The sequence below is a fragment of the Vulpes lagopus genome, chromosome 6, assembly GCF_018345385.1.
Source record: "Vulpes lagopus strain Blue_001 chromosome 6, ASM1834538v1, whole genome shotgun sequence".
Lineage (NCBI taxonomy): Eukaryota > Metazoa > Chordata > Mammalia > Carnivora > Canidae > Vulpes > Vulpes lagopus.
In genome coordinates, this window is record NC_054829.1 from 29,469,469 (window position 1) to 29,490,691 (window position 21,223).

Genomic DNA, 21,223 nt, shown 5'->3' on the forward strand with positions numbered 1-21,223 from the left:
ATAGAGGTCCTAAACACTTCCATTAGGGGACACATTAATAGTTTCACTAACCTTCAGGCTGTGGCTGCTATTGATCATTTTATGCTCATTGTTGCCAGTAGACTAGCAAGAGTTACCATACTTGAAGGGGTAACTGACTTTGATAATCCTGAGGATCTGGGGTTGCTAGCATGTAATGGTAGCAGGGAAGAATATATTTAGGACCCATGTGAACTTCTGGGGTATTTCTTGGTAATCTGAACCTCAGTTTTCATTATCAATTGGCAAGTAGAGCTCAACTGTGGCCAGACAACAGCATGGTAACCAAAGTCTCAGACCCATCAGGTGACAGACAGTACCATGCAAGTCACCTAGACCAGCAAAATTGCTGGCACAAAGTGAGGGGAACATAGAATGGGTAGTAAAGAAAGGAAATGATCAATATCAGTTCTGACCTCAGAACCAACTGCAGCTGTGGAGGCCATAGTTTATCCCACTAACTTCTCTTTTAAGTTGTCATAGAAATTATGATCAACCAGAATCCTGGAGAAGTTGCAAAAGAATGAAATAAACCTAATGTGTAAAGCAAGTGGGCCTGGGTGGTACAAGGGATGGAGCACAGCAGACAGTGTCGGTGCTCTGTCCTTTTGTTGGCGTGGTGAACTCATTCTTCTTCAACGGCTGCATATGTTGCTACTAATGCACCTGCAACATTTGTAAGAGGCTTGCCTTTGGTAGGTTGGAGCAACATCACCAGGAGATATCTCTGGAAGTTATGTACTACATTTCCCTGTAACAGTCTGTAAACAGTGACTGCCTAAAACCTCACTCCCCAGCTCTACTGTGGAAAAGATGTGATGTGGTGTGTGCATCAGAGCTCCTGGAGATTTCAGCCTGAGGCTAGACCCAGCTAAAACCACAGTCTTGCTTTGTTTCTTCTGTTGGCCTCTTCTGTTACCCCTCACTCCCTTACAGATTTTTTCCTTTTTCTTATAATTTTGAGTTTGGACCTTTAAAGATGCTGTTAATAAGTGGGTTGGTTTAAAACAGGCAGCCTGGGGGTATGTTTGGCTCAAAATTTCTCATGTAATTATGTAATTTCTCTCTTAATAAATAACTTGATTATATATTTTCTGCTTGGTAAAGTTTGTTCTGTATTTCCCCCCTAATGTCTAAGGTTGGAATGCTTAGTTCATTAATTTTGAGTCTTTTGTGTTTCCTTAGGAATATACAATTATCCATTTTCTTCAAAGTAAGCCTTTAACAGCATCTCACAAGTATTGAATATGACATTCTTTATCAGTCAGTTCTGAGAATTTTCTGATTTCTTTTATGACTTTTTTGGATGCATAAATAAATTTTAAAATTTCCAAACACTTGGAAGTATTTCTACTTGTCTGTTATTGATTTGTAACTTAATTTTATGGTTGTCAAGTAAGTGTTCTGTATGATACTGATTTTTAAAAATTGCTGACATTAGTCTTATGGACTATCATATTGTGTGCTTGGAAAGAATGTATATTCTGTAGCTGTTGAGTGCAGTAATCTGTATCTATATCTATATATCTATATGTATATATGTGCTTTTCATTAAACTTGTTAATTATTTTGCTCAGATTCCTTATATCCTTATTTTTTGGTCTATTTAATTTACTATGATAAATTAGTTAAAATCTTCCTCTGTGATAGTGGAATTGTCTATATATTTTGAGACTATGTTATTAAGTACATAAAGTGTAGAATTGTTTTATTTTCATGATAAATTGAAACTTTGATCATTATATAGTGATCATCTTTATCTCTAGAAATGCTTTTTTGCTCTAAAGTCTTATTTTATAGTATTAGTATCACCACACCAGATTTCTTTAATATTTTCCTAGTCTATTTTTCCCCGGCTTTGACTTTCACACTTTTTTTGTCCTTGTGTTTTCACTTATAAAGAGCAGAGAATTGGATTATTTTTAATCCAGTCTGACAATCATTGACTTTGAATTGGATAGTTTAGGTAATTTCCATTTATTTGGATCAGTTTTATATTTGGTATGGTAGATATCATCAAAATAGTCACTGACTCTTCCTAACAGCCCCTCCTTTATTTTTTTTTTTTAAAGATTTATTTGACAGGAAGAGAGAGCACAAGCAGTAGGGCCTGCAGGCAGAGGGAACAGGAGAAGCAAGCTCCCTGCTGAGCAAGAAGCCTGTTGTGGGGCTTGATCCCAGGACCCTGGGATCATGACCTGAGCCAAAGGCATATTCTTAACCAACTAAGCCACCCAGACACCTCCTAACAGCCTTTCCTTACAAGCCCTGTCTCTTCTAAGCTTATCTCTATTGAAGTATTATAACCCCATTGATACCTAAGTCTATTAAGAGATGTGGTCTTAATTATGATGATGATTTTTTTTACTAATTAAAAGTGAGTAGAAATAAATGTACTACTTCTGAGTAGAAGCTTGTAGTGTCACTATGCTATTCTGAGTCGTTCTCTGTCACCATACCTGTGGGTTTCAGGCTGAAGCCATTCCTTCAGTCTGGGTTTCAGATTGAATAGCTAAGGACAGCCAAAGACTGGCATGCAATTTGAGAAACAGATTCTCTAAGTCACTGAGATTTGGGGATTATTTATTAATGCAGGATAACTTTACAAGATCTGATTAATACAGATGACCCTTGAACAACAAAGGGGTTGGGGGCACTGACCCTCACACAGTCAAAAATTTGCTATAGCTTTGACTCCCCTAAAACTTAATACTAATAGCCTACTGTTGACAAGAAGCCTTATCAATAACATAAACAGGCAATTAACACATATTTTATATGTTATATGTATTACATACTATGTTCTTACAATGAAGTAAGCTAGAGAAAAAATATTAAGAAAATCATAAGGAAGAGAAAATACATTTACACTATTGTACTGTAAGAAATCTGTATATAAGTGGACACATCTAGTTCAGACCCATGTTGTTTAAAAAGAGACAACTGTACACTTAAATTTGTTTCTACCATTTTATTTGCTACCCTCTATTGCTCTGTGTATTCTTTCTTGTCTTCTATTGTGCTTTCTTCTTGATTTTTAACTTTTTCATTCCTTTTCTCCCCAACAGAAAAATTGGTTTTGTTACATGCTTCCAGTATATAATGAAGAAACAGGCACAGCATAAATAGAAAAGTACTTCCATTTGGAAGACTCTATGATACATAGCAATCACTGGTCCATAGCAGTTTTGAAATTCTGGTGGGCACATATGGTTAAGGCCCTCCATCTTTGAGGTGGGAAATATTTTTTGATTAAATATACTCTACAGATCGAAGGGAGTTCTTTTTCCATTGTTCTTTGTGGCCCTGACTTGACCTTCTGGAAATTTCTTCCTTTTGTATTATTCTTCTTGGCCCCGTGTGAAATAAAAGGCAATAGGACATCCTTGTGGGCCATGCAGTTTTCTGACTTTGGTTGCTCTACTTTTTCTGGCAATAAAACTCCCTCAAACTTAATAGACTTGCAGTCTATTTTATTTCAATCAGCTGTATGTGCCAGTATCCACATCTTCATTTCTTTATAAGTGTGCTTTCTTACAGTGTTCTATTTCTTATCTTTGACACATATATTCCTACATCCTCACTCCCTTTAATATCAGATAAATTGAGTCTATTAGATGTCACTGGGAAGAACACATACTCTAGCTATTTACTGAGTTATTTTGTATAAATGATCAATTTGCTGGATACCACCCTCTTAATTTGCTTTTTGCTTTGAAGTTCTTAATCCATTTCTCAGGACAGTAGAGGCTGTGTAGCATCGCCATTACTCTGAGGAGAGAACAGTCGGTAGCAGGGTGCAAAAATGCAGAGCAATAAAACCTTTAACTTGGAGAAGCAAGACCATACTCCTAGGAAGCAGCAGCAGCACCACCACCACCAGCAGCACCACCAGCAGCAACAGCAGCAGCCACCACCACCACGAATACCTGCAAATGGGCAAAAAGCCAGCAGCCAAAATGAAGGATTGACCATTGACCTGAAGAATTTTAGGAAACCAGGAGAGGAGACCTTCACCCAATGTAGCCAGCTCTTTGTGGGCAATCTTCCTCCTGATATCACTGAGGAGGAGATGAGGAAAGTATTTGAGAAATATGGGAAAGCAGGCAAAGTCTTCATTCATAAGGATAAGGGCTTTGGCTTTATCCGCTTGGAAATACAAACCCTAGCGGAGATTGCCAAAGTAGAATTGGACAACATGCCACTTTGTGGAAAGCAGCTGCATGTGTGCTTTGCCTGCCATAGTGCATCCTTACAGTCCAAAACTTTCCTCAGTATGTTTCCAGTGAACTGCTGGAGGAAACCTTTTCTGTGTTTGGCCAGGTGGGGAGGGCTGTAGTCATCATGGATGATCGAGGAAGGCCCTCAGGAAAAGGCATTGTTGAATTCCCAGGGAAGCCAGCTGCTCAGAAAGCTCTGGACAGGTGCAGGGAAGGCTCCTTCCTGCTAACCACATTTCCTCAGCCTGTGACTGTGAAGCCCATGGACCAGTTGGATGATGAAGAGGGACTTCCAGAGAAACTGGTTATTAGCAGTTTCACAGGTAGCGAGAGCAGTCACCCAGATTTGCACAGCCTGGCTCCTTTGAGTATGAGTATGCCATGCACTGGAAAGCACTGATTGAGATGGAGAAGTAGCAGCAGGACCAAGTGGACCGCAACATCAAGGAAGCTCATGAGAAGCTGGAGGTGGAGATGGAGGCTGCCTCGCCATGAGCACCAGGTCATGCTAATGAGACAGGATTTGATGAGGTGTCAAGAAGAACTTAGGAGGATGGAAGAGCTGCACAACCAAGAGTGCAGAAACGAAAGCAACTGGAGCGCAGGCAGGAGGAGGAGTGAGCAGGCACCAAGAGGAAGAGATGCGGCAGCAACAGGAAGAAATGATGTAGCAACAGCAGGAAGGATTCAAGGGAACATTCTCTCATGCAAGAGAACAGGAGATACGGATGGGCCAGATGGCTATGGGAGGTGCTATGGGCATGAACAATAGAGGTGCCATGCCCCCTGCTCCAGTGCCAGCTGGTACCCCAGCTCCTCCAGGACCTGCCACTATCGTGCCAGATGGAACCTTGGGATTGACCCCACCAGCAACTGAACGCTTTGGCCTGGCTGCTACAATGGGAGGAATTGGGGCAATTGGTGGAACCCCTCCTGCATTCAACCGTGCAGCTCCTGGAGCTGGATTTGCTCCAAACAAACGTTGCCGACACTAATAAAAATTTCAATGTCTTGTTTCCCCAAAACCCTTAAAAGCAGGACCCTTTTTGGACTAGCCAGAATTCTGCCCTGGGAAAGTGTTAGGGATTCCTCCCAGTCGTTAGGTCTTCCTTGCCTGTTTACTGGAGGGAGTAACTGGAGTTTACTGGAGGCTGAGGGCAAGGGAGGGGCGATATTTAAAAAATCAGTTCTGTGTGGTATATCGTTTAACTAATTGATTCTGTGTGGTGCATTCCTGAAGTCTCATGTGATTGTTGAGGGTCTTGGGGGGTGGAACCATGGCAAAATGGATCCAGTTAGAGCCCCCATTAATCTTGGTCATTCCATTCTTGTCCATCCTGTTCTTTTTACTTTCTCATTCTTATATCCTCTAACCCCATAGACACTGCCGCATACACCACAAAAACAAACATTTCCCCCCCCCAATGACCTTAGCCCCATTCCATTCACTCACAGGTGGGAATTCAGGCAAATGTCCACAGAGGTCACAGAAAACATGATTCTGTTATATCCCATATATTACCCCTTCATGTCCTAAGGAAGACCTTTCTCTTAGAGATTTTCATTTTAGTGTACCTTTAAAAAATCTTGTGTTAAGTTGCCTCCATCTTTTTTTGGGGGGGGGTAAGGACAACCCAGGTATGGCCCTTTTATCTCTATGATGCTGTTCACAGCTTTTCTTGATGGGCCTAGTACAATCTTGGGAACAGGATAGCTGTATGCTGCAGGTCAGACAGTAGCTCTGAGCCTTGCCTATCTTAGATAGTTATGCTGTGCATTTTTTTAAATTGGTGTACCATGTTTGATTTGTCCCTGATGTCTTTGGAGTTTTCCTGAGAAATGGAGCAGTAATGCAGCATCAGCTTATTAAAATACGTCTTAAGCCTTTTAAAAAAAACTGTTCTTAATCCATCCAGTGGTTTTCACATTTATAAGGAACACTCCTTTAATTTGACCTTTGCCTCAAGGCTGAGTTATAATTAGCCTTTGTTGCTCAAAGATTTTCTTATATTTAGCTTTGACATTTTGGGATGGTGAGGAAGTTTTCTTTTCCATCTCTGAAAGTTCATGAATTTTCATATTCTCTCTACTCCCTTTTATTCCTGTTCATAATCATACAAATTCTTTCTTCAACTCAGGAAATGGTCAAATGCAGCTAAGTACCAACACTCCCTCATGAAGTTTGTTTTCCAACTTCTTTCCTTAGAGCCACATATAACTTTTTTAGGCACCTGATATGTTTCCCAACTTAGGGCAGATGACTTTTTACCAAACATTTTGGCATTACATGTTGCTCATCTTAAATACAGATTTTCCTCATTGCTTTAAGTACCAGTGCTTGTTTCTGATGGGATTAAGTATATTGTTATACGAACAACCCCAACTTTTCAGAAAGAATCAAGATTTCATCCTCATTCTGGGTTACAGGTTGTTGAAGGTTCAACAGGAATAGTCTAGTCACTGGTCACAGCAGCAAAGGGACAGAGAATGGATACTCTAACTCAAATACTTCTTCTTGGAAGTAACACTTCATTCATATTTCATTGATCAAAGTTAGATTCATGGCCAAGGCTAATTTCCAGTAGGCAAGGAGGTACAGGCTCCCAACATTCCTCAGAGGAGAGGAGAATCATACATACTAAGGAGTAGCATTACTTTCTGCAACAAAATACAAAGTTGTTATCTTTAGTCTCTTCTGAAACAATAATAAGGGCATTAGAAAACATTAAAGCTGATTTTCTGAACTTTTATATTTCCCAGGGTATTTTAAAAATATTCTCCCAAATTAGATATTATTTTAATGTCATTTTCTACAGTCAGTGTTTCTTTAGATTCATTCATATATTTACCACTTATTTTCCCACATCACATTTTCTTATTAAATTCAGTTTCTTTTTGTGTGTGTGACATAAAGCCTTTAGAGTCCTTCAACTGAGTCTATTAGTAGAAAATTATTTTTGTTTGTCTGAAAAAGTTATATTTCACCTCTTTTCTTCTATGTGAGAATTCTCTTGGGTACTCTATACTAGGCTTTCTTTTCAGATTTTTGAAGGTGTGATTCCTCTGTCCTATGGCCAGTACCATTGTTGTTGAGAATTCAGTGTTTGTAAAACTGCCATTATTTTGTATCTAATCATCTTTCTTTCTAGCTTCTTTTACAGTCTTCTTTTCTTTGTTCTGCTGTAAATGCACTATGATGTGTCTCAGTGTGGAAGTCTAATTTATCCAGCTAGGAATTTGGAAATCTTAATCTGGGAGTTCTTCTTTTTTTTTAATCTGAGAGGTGTTATCTTTCATCAGTTTGGAAAACTTGGAGACTGTATCTCCAGGAATATTCCTTTTACAATTCTGCCTTGAAATTCTGATTAGATATAAGATAGGTCCTCTTACTCTAATGTCTGGGGATTTTTCACCTACCTTGTAGTATTTATTTTTTGTCTTTTACTCTACTTTGGTCTTGGATAATTTCTCTTACTTTCTTGTTAGGATACCTATATGCATATAAGGTTGGGAGGATTAAAAAAACTATCCAAATGTTTAAATTATTTTGCTACGTGAGCATGGAATTAGATCTATAGTTTACCATACTGTCAAGTATGGAATTGAATTTTCCTTTTTTTTTTTTTGCTTTCTTATTTGTTACTTGTATTTTTTAATTCTTTTTTTATTCTGTCACTTTTAAACAGGTACACCCAAAAGGCCATTAAGAGAACTGGTGTTTGTTTATGACCCTTTAAACTACAATGACCTATCACTGACTTCCATCCCATATGTAGAATTTTCAGCATTTTCTATTCCAGGCAGTTACCTTAGTCCTTCCCTATTTTGTCCATTTCCTTGTTTTTACTTCTTACTTGAATCCAGAGTATACTCAGGTTCTGACCTTTGTCTTTATATTTCATTTTAAACCCAAAGTTGATCTTTTAGACATGAATACAAATTTAGCCTTCTGAGTTTTTATATCTTCATACTTCCTAGAATTTGTCTTGGTTCACATCATTGCCCTTTCTGCTTTTTTACTGTCATAAATGAACTGTTAGACTTGGCTAGATCCTGCAGGAAGCATCCTACTCTGTTACTAGCCACCTGACTTGTACCCTGGAAAAGTGTGTCCCTATTCAAAAAAGAACAGTCAGGAAGGAAAAGATAGTTCCACCTCTGACCACTCTTCTGACAGTGATCAAACTTGGGTATTTAAACCAAATATACTCTAAGATTTTGTGTTTTACTATTGGCTGGGTGGTATTAATATGATGGCATATCTTATGTTCCAGGTATTGATTTGTTGATCTCATGTTTGGCAAGTGTTTTCTACTTCTCCTGGGTGGCTTGTTCATAGGTTTTTTTTATTCACACAGATTTTTTGGGCTTTAGAGTTGCGGTTCATTTCAGTGTTCCAAACATGGCATCTAGTTCCAAGGAAACATCTTCCTTTTGTGTGCACATTTTCATCTCTAAATAAAGTACTGTGGACAGAGGAATGCATTGTTCTCAGCCAGGTTGGTATCATGTGAAAACTCCCAAATCCAGGAACGGGTTCAGCTTTATGTAGGCCAAAAACCTTAGTGGAAAGAAGTCATGCATGGTACTCTTATCAGAATAATAAAAGATGAGGGGGCCTGGGTGGCTCAGTGGGTTAACCGCCTGCCTTTGGCTCAGGTCATGATCACAGGGTCCTGGAATCAAGTACCACATCTGGCTCCCTGATCAGTGGGGAGTCTGCTTTTCCCTCTGTTCCTCCCCCCACTTGTTCTCTCTCTCATATAAATACAATCTTCAAAAAAAAAAAAAAAGAATAAGAAAATATGGATGCAGAACAAAAAAAAAAAAAAAAAGAAAGAAAGAAACCCAGATGTTTACTACCATTTATTACTTGTGGGTTGGGCAAAGTCTGACTACAAAAAGATATGTAGAGGGATCCCTGGGTGGCGCAGTGGTTTAGCGCCTGCCTTTGGCCCAGGGCACAATCCTGGAGACCCGGGATCGAATCCCACATCGGGCTCCTGGTGCATGGAGCCTGCTTCTCTCTCTGCCTATGTCTCTGCCTCTCTCTCTCTCTGCGTGACTATCATAAATAAATAAAAAAATTTTTAAAAAAGATATGTAGAAAGACCATCCACTCCTTGAGCTTTCTTTTCCTATGCCTTTGAATAAGTGATTGTATCTCTTAATTCTCTCCTTTGCTTCGTAGTTTAGACAGGCATCCTGGACCTTGAGTACCTGAAGGGTAGCCAGGTAGCACCTGTTCCCTGTAAACCTAGCAGAGTTTCCACTTCTTCACAAGCTGAATTCCATTCCTTGGGATCATCCATTCTCTAGGTCACACAAGGTACAGAGGGCCTAAGCAATGGTGAGTATAAAGAAGAGACTTAAGGAAGGGCACTTGAAGTAATGAACACTGGGTGTTGTATGCAACTGATGAATCACTGAATTCTACCCCAAAACTAGTAATACAGTATGTGTTAATTGAATTGAATTTAAATAATAAAGAAGAAGAAGAAGAAGAAGAAGAAGAAGAAGAAGAAGAAGAAGACGACGAAAGAGAAGGAGAAGGAGAAGAAGAAGGAGAAGAATTAGGTGAACTAGCAAATTGGTTAGTCCAAGCCTACCTTGGTTCAACTTACCAATTCTACCACATGGGGGCAATAGGAAGCAAGAAAGAAGAAGCTACACATAAGACCTCTCAATACACCATGGCTACCAAACAGTAACTGGCCCCCCCAAATCCCAGAATTTGACAAAATATTAGCAACTCCTCCTCAGGATTGGGATGACTTGGGGAAGAACAGGAAGGGAGTGTGAAAGAATGGAATAAAGATTTTTTTTTCAACTTCAATATAAATTTTTCCAATTATTTTTCTAAGCATAGGGGATAATGATGTTTAGTAATTTTTACTTAAGAGTATATTTTCATGTCCTTAAATATCTGATAGCACATAATTTTCAATGTTTGGATAAATTTCCAGTCAGAGGATATAATATACCGGGACGCGTGGGTGGCTCAGTGGTTGAGTGTCTGCCTTACGCCCAGGGCCTGATCCTGGAGTCCTAGGATGGAGTCCCCCATCGGGCTCCCCGATGGAGCCTGCTTCTCCCTCTGCCTCTGTCTCTGCCTCTCTCTCTCTGTCTCTCATGAATAAATAAATAAAATCTTTTTTAAAAAAAGCAAGGATATAATATACCTGACCAAACCACTATTTTTGGATAGTTGAGGTATTTCCAGATTTTCTTTTTTCTTTTCTATTTTTTTTTAAGATTTTTTTTTTGTTGTTGTTGTTGTTTATTTATTCATGAGGGACACAGAGAGAGGCAGAGACACAGGCAGAGGGAGGAGCAGGCTCCTTGCAGGGAGCCTGATGTGGGACTGGATCCTGGGGCCCGGGATCACTCCCTGAGTTGAAGGCAGACGCTCAGACACCGAGCCACTCAGGTGTCCCTATTTTCAGATTTTCTGTAGTATAAATAATAATGGTGTAATTAATTTATATAGGTTTAAATCATTATAAAAATTCTGGTTATTTCCTCTGTACAAAATATATAGATGAAAATGCTGGGTTAAAATGAATATAGATTTTTGAGGCTAAATATTGCTAAATTCTTCAGGAAGCATATACAATTTATACTTCACAAATAACATATTAGTTATTTATTTCTCTGTCTTTACCATGCCAACACTTGGTGATTTTTAAAATCTTTGCCAAGTTGATTCTCTGTTTATTCCTATTTTATTTATTTATTTATTTATTTATTTATTTATTTATTTATTAGAGGCAGAGAGAGAGAGAAAAGAGGGAGAGAGGCAGAGGGAGAAGCAGAGTCCATGCAGGAAGCCGGACAGGAGACTCGATCCCGGGACTCCAGGATCACCCCCTGGGCTGAAGGCAGGCGCTAAACCACTGAGCCACCCTGGGATCCCTTATTCCTATTTCTTAAATAGTAATGAGGTGAATATTTCATTTTATTAGCATTATGACATTTTATTTACATATTTATTGCTTTTTAAATTTATTTTTTTGAATATTCCATGAGTATCTTTGATTCAGATATACTTAGTCTTTCTGTCATTTCGGTCTGGTTTAGTTATGTTCACCCCTGTCAATTCCCAGGACAAGAAAGCACTGGCAAAAAACAAAGTAATTTGTATCATTGTGTTTTTGTAAAAGTACTTCCATTTCTGATATTGCATTTTGTTTAGGCTCTCTTTCCCTCTCCCACATCATTAACCTTCCCCAGTCTCCACCCCACCGTCAATTTCCCCATCACAGAGCTGCTCCTTTAAAGAGTTTGCCAAGACATCTAGATCCGCCCCATTCAGAGTCCTCACGACAGGAAATTGAGCCCAGCATTCTGCTACCTGATAAAGTGTACTTTTCTGACCTTTTCTGATCTTTTCGTTTGTGATACACAGGCTTTCACTCAGTTTCCTGTGCAGCCTGTTCTGATGAACTCACCACAGAGTCACTTTCACTATCACTGGATCCATCATATTAAAATAGTACTTCAGAGCTGGGTGAGACCTTGAGGAAGAAGAGAAGAGAAAGAAGAATGAGCAGAAAGGAGAGGGGAGGGAGAGGCAAAAACCCTGATGCTTGATGGGAAAAATTTAACCAGACTGCCCTGGAAGTAGACTCCACTTACTTTTGGATCAAACCCCATGTTCTACCTAGTGTATTGACAGCTGGAGTAGATTATTATTAGTTTTTTTTTTTTTAACATTTTTTCCTCTTTATGACAAAGTTGTTTTTAGGAATACTCATGAAGTAAATAATAATGGCCAGGAAAAAATGTAAACAGTGAACATTTTCTTTTATTCAATGTCATAATATGTCATGTCAGTAAAAGTAAATAAAAATTCCATTTCAAAAAAGGAAAAAAGAATAGAACTTTTCTTTTATTGAATTTCCCATATGTGATCATATGCCTGAAAAAGCTTTACTTTTTTAAAAAATATTTTTATTTATTTATTTATTTGAGAGAGCGCGAACAGGGGAGAGGGGCAGAGACAGAGAGAGAGGGAGAAGCAGACTCCCCACTGAGCAGCGAGCCCAATGTAGGGCTAGATCTCAGGACCCCGGGATCATGACCTGAGCCAAAGTCAGATGCTTACGTGACTCAGCCGCCTAGACACCCCCTGAAAAAGTTTTAAAAGGTAAAATATATAGCGCAGTACAAAAGAGAAGGAGTAGTGGTTAACACTTGTTAAATGCATATATTATATATAAATTGCCAAATTGGAAAGCTAGCAATCCTATTTCAAAAGAAAATAATAAGGAAGATTTACATTTTGGACAGTTTGGCCAAGAAGATACCTGGAATAATCCTTTCAGATAGAAATAATTAAAATGATAAATAAAATATATTTTTTAAAGAGAATTGTTGACAGTAGATGTGGGGAGACCATTGAGAAGCCATAAAATAGAAAAGAAAAACTGGTCCAGCATGTGAAGAGCCTGGAAGTTTCATTTTGTCCCAACAAGAAGGAAGAAGCTGAACAAAAAGCTGAACAAACTTCTCTTAGATTTATTAGAGAAATGAGAGGTTGTGTGTATTGGGGGAGGGGGGGGCAGAAGGTATGTGGGGAACTCCCTGTCCTGGATGCTCAATTTTGCTGTGAACTTAAAACTACTCTGAAAAAAAGTCTATTAAAATTTTTCTATTTAAAGCTGAGTTGAGACAAGTGAAAGGATTCACAAGGCCAAAAATAATGCTAGAAGGAACTCCCAAGAAGTAACAGAGAACCCAGGTCTGCTTTCCTCCTAATGGTTTCTCCTAATCCCTGGAGATTTTAATCTTTAGGGGCTTGAATGCCTGTATTATGCAAGGGAATAGGAGGTAACGTCTTGGACCTCAGAAGTCTAACAGAATATCTCTTCATAAAGCCAGACCCCAAAGGGAAAATGAGAAACAAACCTGTTACAAGAAGAGAGATGGGATAATCTCAAACTTGTAACAAAGGAGAGGTGGGTAATCTCCCATAAAAAGTTATAAAAACAGGCATGCCCAAAGTAGATTTGAGGCCAAATTCATACAATCTGGGTGACCCCTAGCAATCTCTAAAAACTTCCAGTAGAGAATTTAAAGTCATCCAGGTTGGTATAGTGCCCCTTAGACAACTAATAGAGACTAAAGCAAATCTTTGCAGGAATGCAACTTCAACCAAATCCCAGAGCATTCTTAAAGATTCCAAAGTAAATGAATGAATGAATGAATGAATGAATGAACAAACGAATGAACAAATAAACAGCTCCTGGAAAAATAGATCACAGAGCAGAAATAAGGCCCCCTAAGTGACAGCCGAAGAAACAACTATAGTATTAGGCCCCAATGACTTAAAATATTCAAGTTGTCATGTATAGATTATAATGTAAGCATGCTTATTATATTCCAAGAAATTTTTAAAAGATTAAAATATGTTTAAAGAATAAAAGAATTTGAAGAGAAACTCCACTAAGACTTGGAAAATAACCAGCAAGAATTTCTAGAAATGAAAAACATAATAATTAGACTGATAAAATTCAGTGGAGCAAGTTAGAACAGTTTAGAGAATATTGGTGTACTGAAGTATACATTCAAAAAACTTACTCAAAAAACAAAAAACAAAAACAAAAACAAAAAACTTACTCAGAACTCTAGTTATTCAGAAAATGGAGAAATGAAAAATATTAGACAAGAAAGCTACAGCTACAAGTTCTAACAAGCATCTACACAAAGGCTAATACGGAAATAGCAGAGAAAAAGGAAGAGACAATCTTCAAAGAGGTAATGACAGGGAATTTTTCAGATTTTATGAGAAACACAAAACCCAATGCATCACAAGTAGAATAAATAAAAGAAAGCTTATACCTTGACAAATCGTGGTGAAACTGTAGACAATAAAGAAAAAGATAACCTTTAGAACAAGCAGAGAGAAACAACTCAAAATATTTGAGGACAGGGATATATATCAAATGTTGCACTCCAAATTTGGAGAATTAAAATTTCTTTCAAATTCACATGAAACTTATATGAAAATTAACCATACTACCACATTCTCCAACCACAATACAATTTAGCTGGAATATTTTAAATATAACAAAAACACCACGTATTTAGATATTTTAGAATTTAGATACCTACTTCTAACCAACTCATTAGTCAAAGAAGTCATGATGATAATAAAAATATTTAGAAATAAGTTATAATGGTAATATGTGCAGTAAAGAGTCTGATTCCATTGGTAATGTTCGCTGACAATTTGCAGGCCCCACCAAACCTTCCCTTCTGTCTCACTCCTGGGCAAACAGATAAGAAAACTTGGATGTTCCCTCCCTCCTCTGGTACTAATAAGACACTGAAGCCACATAAGCTCCAGTCTACAAGAGGGAGCTCTTACCTCAACCCCACCCCTTAACTACCATAAAATCCCATGCCAGTTGCCCCTTCCTGCTCTCTCCAGCCATCTTTGGAGCACCTTTGAAGCTGGTCTTACTCCCCAGAAAACCTGATTATGTGAGTAATAAACCTTTTCATATTCTCTTAGTACATGTGTGGTGTCATCAGTCTCAACATCAAAACCAAATTTAGTTTTGCATCCCTTCACTGTAGGGGGCTACATGTTTGGTACTACATATCAAAGCTTTCTATGTAAGTACTGCTGGGCTTACAGGGATATTTATAGTCTTAAAAGATACATATATTGGAAAAGAAGAAAGGTTGGCAATTAATAAGCTAAGTATCCAATTTAAGAAATTAGGGGGAACACCTGCCTGGGTGGCTCAGTCAGTTAAGCATTTATGTGCCTTTGTCTGGGGTCATGATCCCAGGGTCCTGGGATCAAGCCCTTTGTGAGGCTCCCTGCTCAGTGGAGAGTTCGCTTCTCCATCTCCCCCTGTAGCTCCATTGATTGTGCCCTCTCTCTGTGTCAAATAAATAAATAAAATCTTTTAAAAAATAATAAGTTAGGAAAATAATTGAGAACAATCCCAAAGAAAGGCTGAATGGTGAGGCACTGGGATACCTGGGTGGCTCAGTGGTTAAGCCTTTGGCTCACGTTGTGATCCCGGGGTCCTGGGATCGAGTCCCACATCAGGCTCACCCAAGGGAACCTGCTTCTCCTCTGCCTATGTCTCTGGCTCTCTCTCTGTACCCCTTATGAATAAATAAATAAAATGTTTTTTAAAAATGGAGAGGTACCTGGGTGGCTCAGTCCTAAGTATCTGCCTTCAGCTCCGGTCATGATCTCAGGGTGCTGGGATTGAGCCCCAGGTCTGGGGCTTCTTCTCCCTCTCCCTTTGTTCTCTCTCTGCTCATGCTCCTTCTCTCTCAAATAAATAAGTAAAATCTTTTAAAAAAAGGCAGAGTGGAGGAAATTAATAAATGAATATAATAAATGAATATAGAATTGAAAGACTCCTCAAAGGTTAAAAATTGGTCATTCAAAAAGACTTATAAAACAAGTAACTCTTGGGGCCCCTGGCTGGCTCAGTTGGTAGAATATGTGACTCTTGAGCTCAGGGTTGTGAGTTCAAACCTTATGTTGGCTGTGGAGTTTACTTAAAAAATCTTAAAAAAAAAAAAATAAGAAAAGATAACTCTTTAGGAAGATTACCAGGGAAAAAAGAGAATAAACAAAATAAGAAATTAAAAAACTATAACTACAGGGATCAAAAAGACAACAAAATGAAAACGTTTTGATAGCACATTGGAAAACTTAGATGAAATTAATGAAGTCCTAGAAAATTTAACTTACCAAAACTGACTTCAGAATAAATAGAAAATTTGAATAGTCTAAAAATGATAAGAAAACGGAATGAGTAGATAATTTCCAGTTCACATAAAATGGTATAGATTTGTTTCTCCCAGTTCCTTCCCACGAAGTACAACTATATACCCTGGAAATAACACAAAAGGTAACTGAAAGAGAACTCTAAAATGTTGTAAAAACATTTGTAAAAACATTTGTAAAAAGAAAGCAAACTGGTTTGGAATCTCAAGACCCAGCAGCAGGGGCATTTTATATCCATCTCACTTAACAAAAGAAAGCAACTCAGACCCAGTATTTCCCAACACCCAGCTTAGCAACAGAAAGTGGCCTAGGTTGGCTCATTCACCACTTTCCATCCCCCCTTCTGATATCAGACATGAAAACACTGCCAAGTGAGCCTGGCATCACTGGCAAGGAGCCCTGCTAATGATTAGTGTTTAGGAATAGTTCTTTTCTGGGCCTGAGATTCACATCCTCCATCAAGAGATGCTGGGACAACTGAGCAGCACTAGACCCCTGGCCCCCATCACAATATGCATCCCAAGTAGGAGAGCCTCTCACCTTGTGGGTCTGAGACTCCTCTCTTCTAGTCAGAAACACTAGAGAGTCCACATAACATGAACAGGAGAGACACTATCACAACAGTAGCAAGGCATGGCAAGCCTTTTTTCTCCATGGGCCTGAGATTTCCCTTTTCCATCCAGAGACACTAGGGTGGCCAGGATGGAGCATGGGAGGAGACGTGATCAACCAGAGAGACCCCAATACAACAAACTGCTCAGCCAAGGAAGCTTCTTTGTCTCTGCAGACCTAAGATTCCCTTCTCATTGCTGGAGGACACTAGGTAGTACAGGCTGCAGAAATCCTTCTGTTTTCTCAGGCAGCGAGGGCTGGAACATGTTGGGAACCCTAGTGTCAACTGATAAAGAAAATAGACCAAAATAATAACATAATGGCTCTGAAAATTAAACTGTGATTGGAACTACATCCCACAAAAGTTGGGTAGAACTTTCACTCTAAACCTAAACAAGGTAAATACCTGCTAAAATAAGGCTTAAATAGGAACCAGGATTTTTTTTAACATAATAGCCAAAATTTCCAGGTATAATTGAAAATCATGCATCATACCAAGAACCAAGAAAATCACAACTTCAGTGAGGAAAGACGATCATCTAATACCAATACAGAAATGAATCAGATGTTGGAATTATCTGACAAGGATTTTTAAAGAGGCCATTGTAAAACGCTTTAACAATCATTATGAATTCTTTTCAAACAAGAAAAAAAATCAGAGCAAAGAAATAGAAGTCATTAAAAAAGAAACATTGAAATTATAGAACTGAAAAATGCAATAAAATAATTCTTTTATATTGCTAGATTAAATAGTAGAATGGAGATGACAGAGGATAGAAGCAGTGAACTGAAGCACTCAACAATAGAATTTACCCAGTATGACAGAAGGTAAAACAGACTGAGAGAAAAAGAATAGAGCCTCAGGGGTTCAGGGACCTCTGCAACAATGCAAACATTCATATTGTCAGAGTCCCAGAGGAATAGGAGAGAGAGTGGGACAGAAAGAGTATTCAAATAAACAGCAGCTGAAAAATGTCTCAAATTTGGCAAAAGACACAAACCTACATATTCAAGAAGCTGAGCAAATCCCAAACAAAGAAAATCCAACCAGGTCTACTCCAACACACAGCATAATTAAACTTCTAGAAACTGAATAAAAAGAAAAAAAAGTCATGAAAATATAAAGAAATTGTTACAAAATCCAAGTTCAACTTCCTATCACTCAAAAAGCTAATACTCAAGGATGAGTTTTGATTGGAAATGAATATGGGCTTTATTCAGGAGGCCAGCCACTTGGGAAAAAGACAGACTCTTGTCCTAAGGCCAGCTCCAAGGTTTCTGCCTGGCTCAGGGGTTTTTAAAGGAGTTTAGGGCAGTTAATCAGTAAAGGGAGTGCAGTGATCCATAACATTTCTTGATTATGTGCAGACTCAGTGCCAGTGACAGACGTTATCTCAGTGCTTGGAGGTTGTGCAAGGAGGTCTGGTTTCTTGGTGTCTGGGGCGGTTGGGGAAGGGTGTGGTACAAGATAATTTGGTGATATGCAGAAGGACTCTGTTCTTTTGTAGGAAAGAATGCATGATCTATAGATATACAAAGAAAGGTTTAGTTAATTACGGGGGCTAAGGGTGCCTGCTTGAAAACCACTAGGTTGGCCAGAGGGGCCAAAGTGGCTTCAGTATAATGCATTACCTATAAAAAACACTAATTCCAATGAGCAGATGCTTCATAAAAAACATGCAGGCCCAGAAGGAAGTGATGAATTTTTCAAGTGGTGAAAGAACAGAACTGTCAACCATGAATTCTATGTCTTGTGAAACTACTCGTCAGGAATGAAGAGGAAATAAAGACACTCTCAAGGAAGGAAAACTGTAAGAATTTGCCTCTGGCAGAACTACCCTTAAAGATTAGCTAAAGGAACTTCTTCAAGGACATAAGAAATAATAATAATAAAGGAATCTTGGACATCAGGAAGGAAGAAAGAACAATAGAAAGTGTGTAAATATGGGTACATATAGTAGACTGTCCTCTTCATGAGTTTTAGAAATCATATTTGATGACTGGAGCAAAATTGTAATGCCAACTGATACGCAAGACAATGATAATTGAAAGTGGAGAAGGCAAAGGGACCTAAAAAGAAGTAAAGTTTCCAAACTTCACTTGAAATGCTCAAATGTTGATACCAGTAGAACATAATAAGTCACATATTTATACTGAGAGCAACCACTATGAAAAGTACACAAAAAGACACACTCAAACTCACTATAAATAAGATTGAGTCCTAAAAAGTGTTCAAATAACCCACAGAAATGCAACAAAAGGAAACAAATGAATGAAAACTAGAGAAAACAGAAACAAAAAATAAAATTGCAGACTTAAGCATTAACTATAATCACCTTAAATGTAAATGGTCTAAATACACAATGAACAGACAGAGATAAGTGGAATGGATAAATAAACATGACTCAAAAATATGCTGTGTACAAGAAATTCATTTCAAATTCAATGAAAGAGATAGATTGAAAATAAAAGGACTGAAAAAGATTTGTCTTGCAAATATTGATAAAACCAGGTGTGGCTACATTAATATCTGATAAATTTGATTTCAAAGCAAAGAATATTACTAGAGACAAAGAGAAATATTTTTTAATAATAAATTTATTTTTTATTGGTGTTCAATTTGCCAACATACAGAATAACACCCAGTGCTCATCCCGTCAAGTGCCCCCCTCAGTGCCCATCACCCATTCACCCCCATCCCCTGCCCTCCTCCCCTCCCACCACCCCTAGTTTGTTTCCCAGAGTTAGGAGTCTTTATGTTTTCCCTTTCTGATATTTCCTACCCATTTCTTCTCCCTTCCCTTCTATTCCCTTTCACTGTTATTTATATTCCCCAAATAAATGAGAACATATAATGTTTGTCCTTCTCCCATTGACTTATTTCACTCAGCATAATACCCTCCAGTTCCATCCACGTTGAAGCAAACGGTGGGTATTTGTCATTTCTAATGGCTGAGTAATATTCCATTGTATACATAGACCACATCTTCTTTATCCATTCATCTTTCGATGGACACCGAGGCTCCTTCCACAGTTTGGCTATTGTGGACATTGCTGCTAGAAACATCGGGGTGCAGGTGTCCTGGCATTTCATTGCATCTGTATCTTTGGGGTAAATCCCCAACAGTGCAATTGCTGGGTCGTAGGGCAGGTCTATTTTTAACTCTTTGAGGAACCTCCACACAGTTTTCCAGAGTGGCTGCACCAGTTCACATTCCCACCAACAGTGTAAGAGGGTTCCCTTTTCTCCACATCCTCTCCAACATTTGTGGTTTCCTGCCTTGTTAATTTTCCCCATTCTCACTGGTGTGAGGTGGTATCTCTTTGTGGTTTTGATTTGTATTTCCCTGATGGCAAGTGATGCAGAGCATTTTCTCATGTGCATGTTGGCCATGTCTATGTCTTCCTCTGTGAGATTTCCGTTCATGTCTTTTGCCCATTTCATGATTGGATTGTTTGTTTCTTTGCTGTTGAGTTTAATAAGTTCTTTATAGATCTTGGAAACAAGCCCTTTATCTGATATGTCATTTGCAAATATCTTCTCCCATTCTGTAGGTTGTCTTTGAGTCTTTGAGGATAGCAAACTATCCTTTGCTGTGCAAAAGCTTCTTATCTTGACGAAGTCCCAATAGTTCATTTTTGGTTTTGTTTCTTTTGCCTTCGTGGATGTATCTTGCAAGAAGTTACTGTGGCCGAGTTCAAAAAGGGTGTTGCCTGTGTTCTCCTCTAGGATTTTGATAGAATCTTGTCTCACATTTAGAGCTTTCATCCATTTTGAGTTTATCTTTGTGTATGGTGAAAGAGAGGAATATTACACAATGATAAGGGATCAATTCACTAGGAAGATATATTAGTTTTCTAGGACTGCTATAACAAAGTACCACAATCTGGGTGGGTTAAAACAATATAAATTTATTATTTCACAGTTCTGAAGGGTGAAAGTCTGAAAGTAAGGTGTTGGCAAAGCCACGCTCCCTCTGAAACTTGTAGGAGAAGGAGGAGAACCCTCCTTTTCATCTTCTAGCTTCTGGTGTTTGCCAGCAATCTTCAGCATTCCTTGGCTTGTAGATGTATCACTCCAATTTCTGCTTCTGTCATCACATGGTTCTCTTCCCCCTATGTCTGTCTGTGTCCAATTTTTTTTTCTTTTATAAAGCCTTCCCTAATCCAGTATGACCTCATTATAACCTAATTACCTCTATTTCTAAGTGAGGTCACAGATTCCAGGGGTTATGATTTCAACATACCTTTTTGGGGGACACAATTCAACTCAACATAAGATATAATTATCTTAAATATGTATGGACTCAACAACAGAGTTTCAAATTACGTGAAGCAAAAACTGACCTAGCTGAAAGGAGAAATAGACAAACCACAATTATAGCAAGGGACTTAAACAGCCCTTCTCATAAATTGATAGAACTACTAGACAGAAAATCAACAAGATCCTAATGAATAATTGTGTTGACTTCTACCTAGCAATCAAGAAATAGATAATCTCATCTTAAACCAACTCTTCCAGAAACTTACAAAAGAGAGAATACTCTTCAATTTATTTTAAGAGACTGGTATAATTATGATAATTAAACCCAAGAAAGAGAATACAAGA

General features: G+C 38.4%; 1 pseudogene; it reads left to right on the forward strand.

The window, feature by feature from the left end:
* The first annotated feature begins 1,729 nt into the window (after positions 1 to 1,729).
* Positions 1,730 to 8,578, forward strand: LOC121493603 (annotated as a pseudogene).
* Positions 8,579 to 21,223: the final 12,645 nt, after the last annotated feature.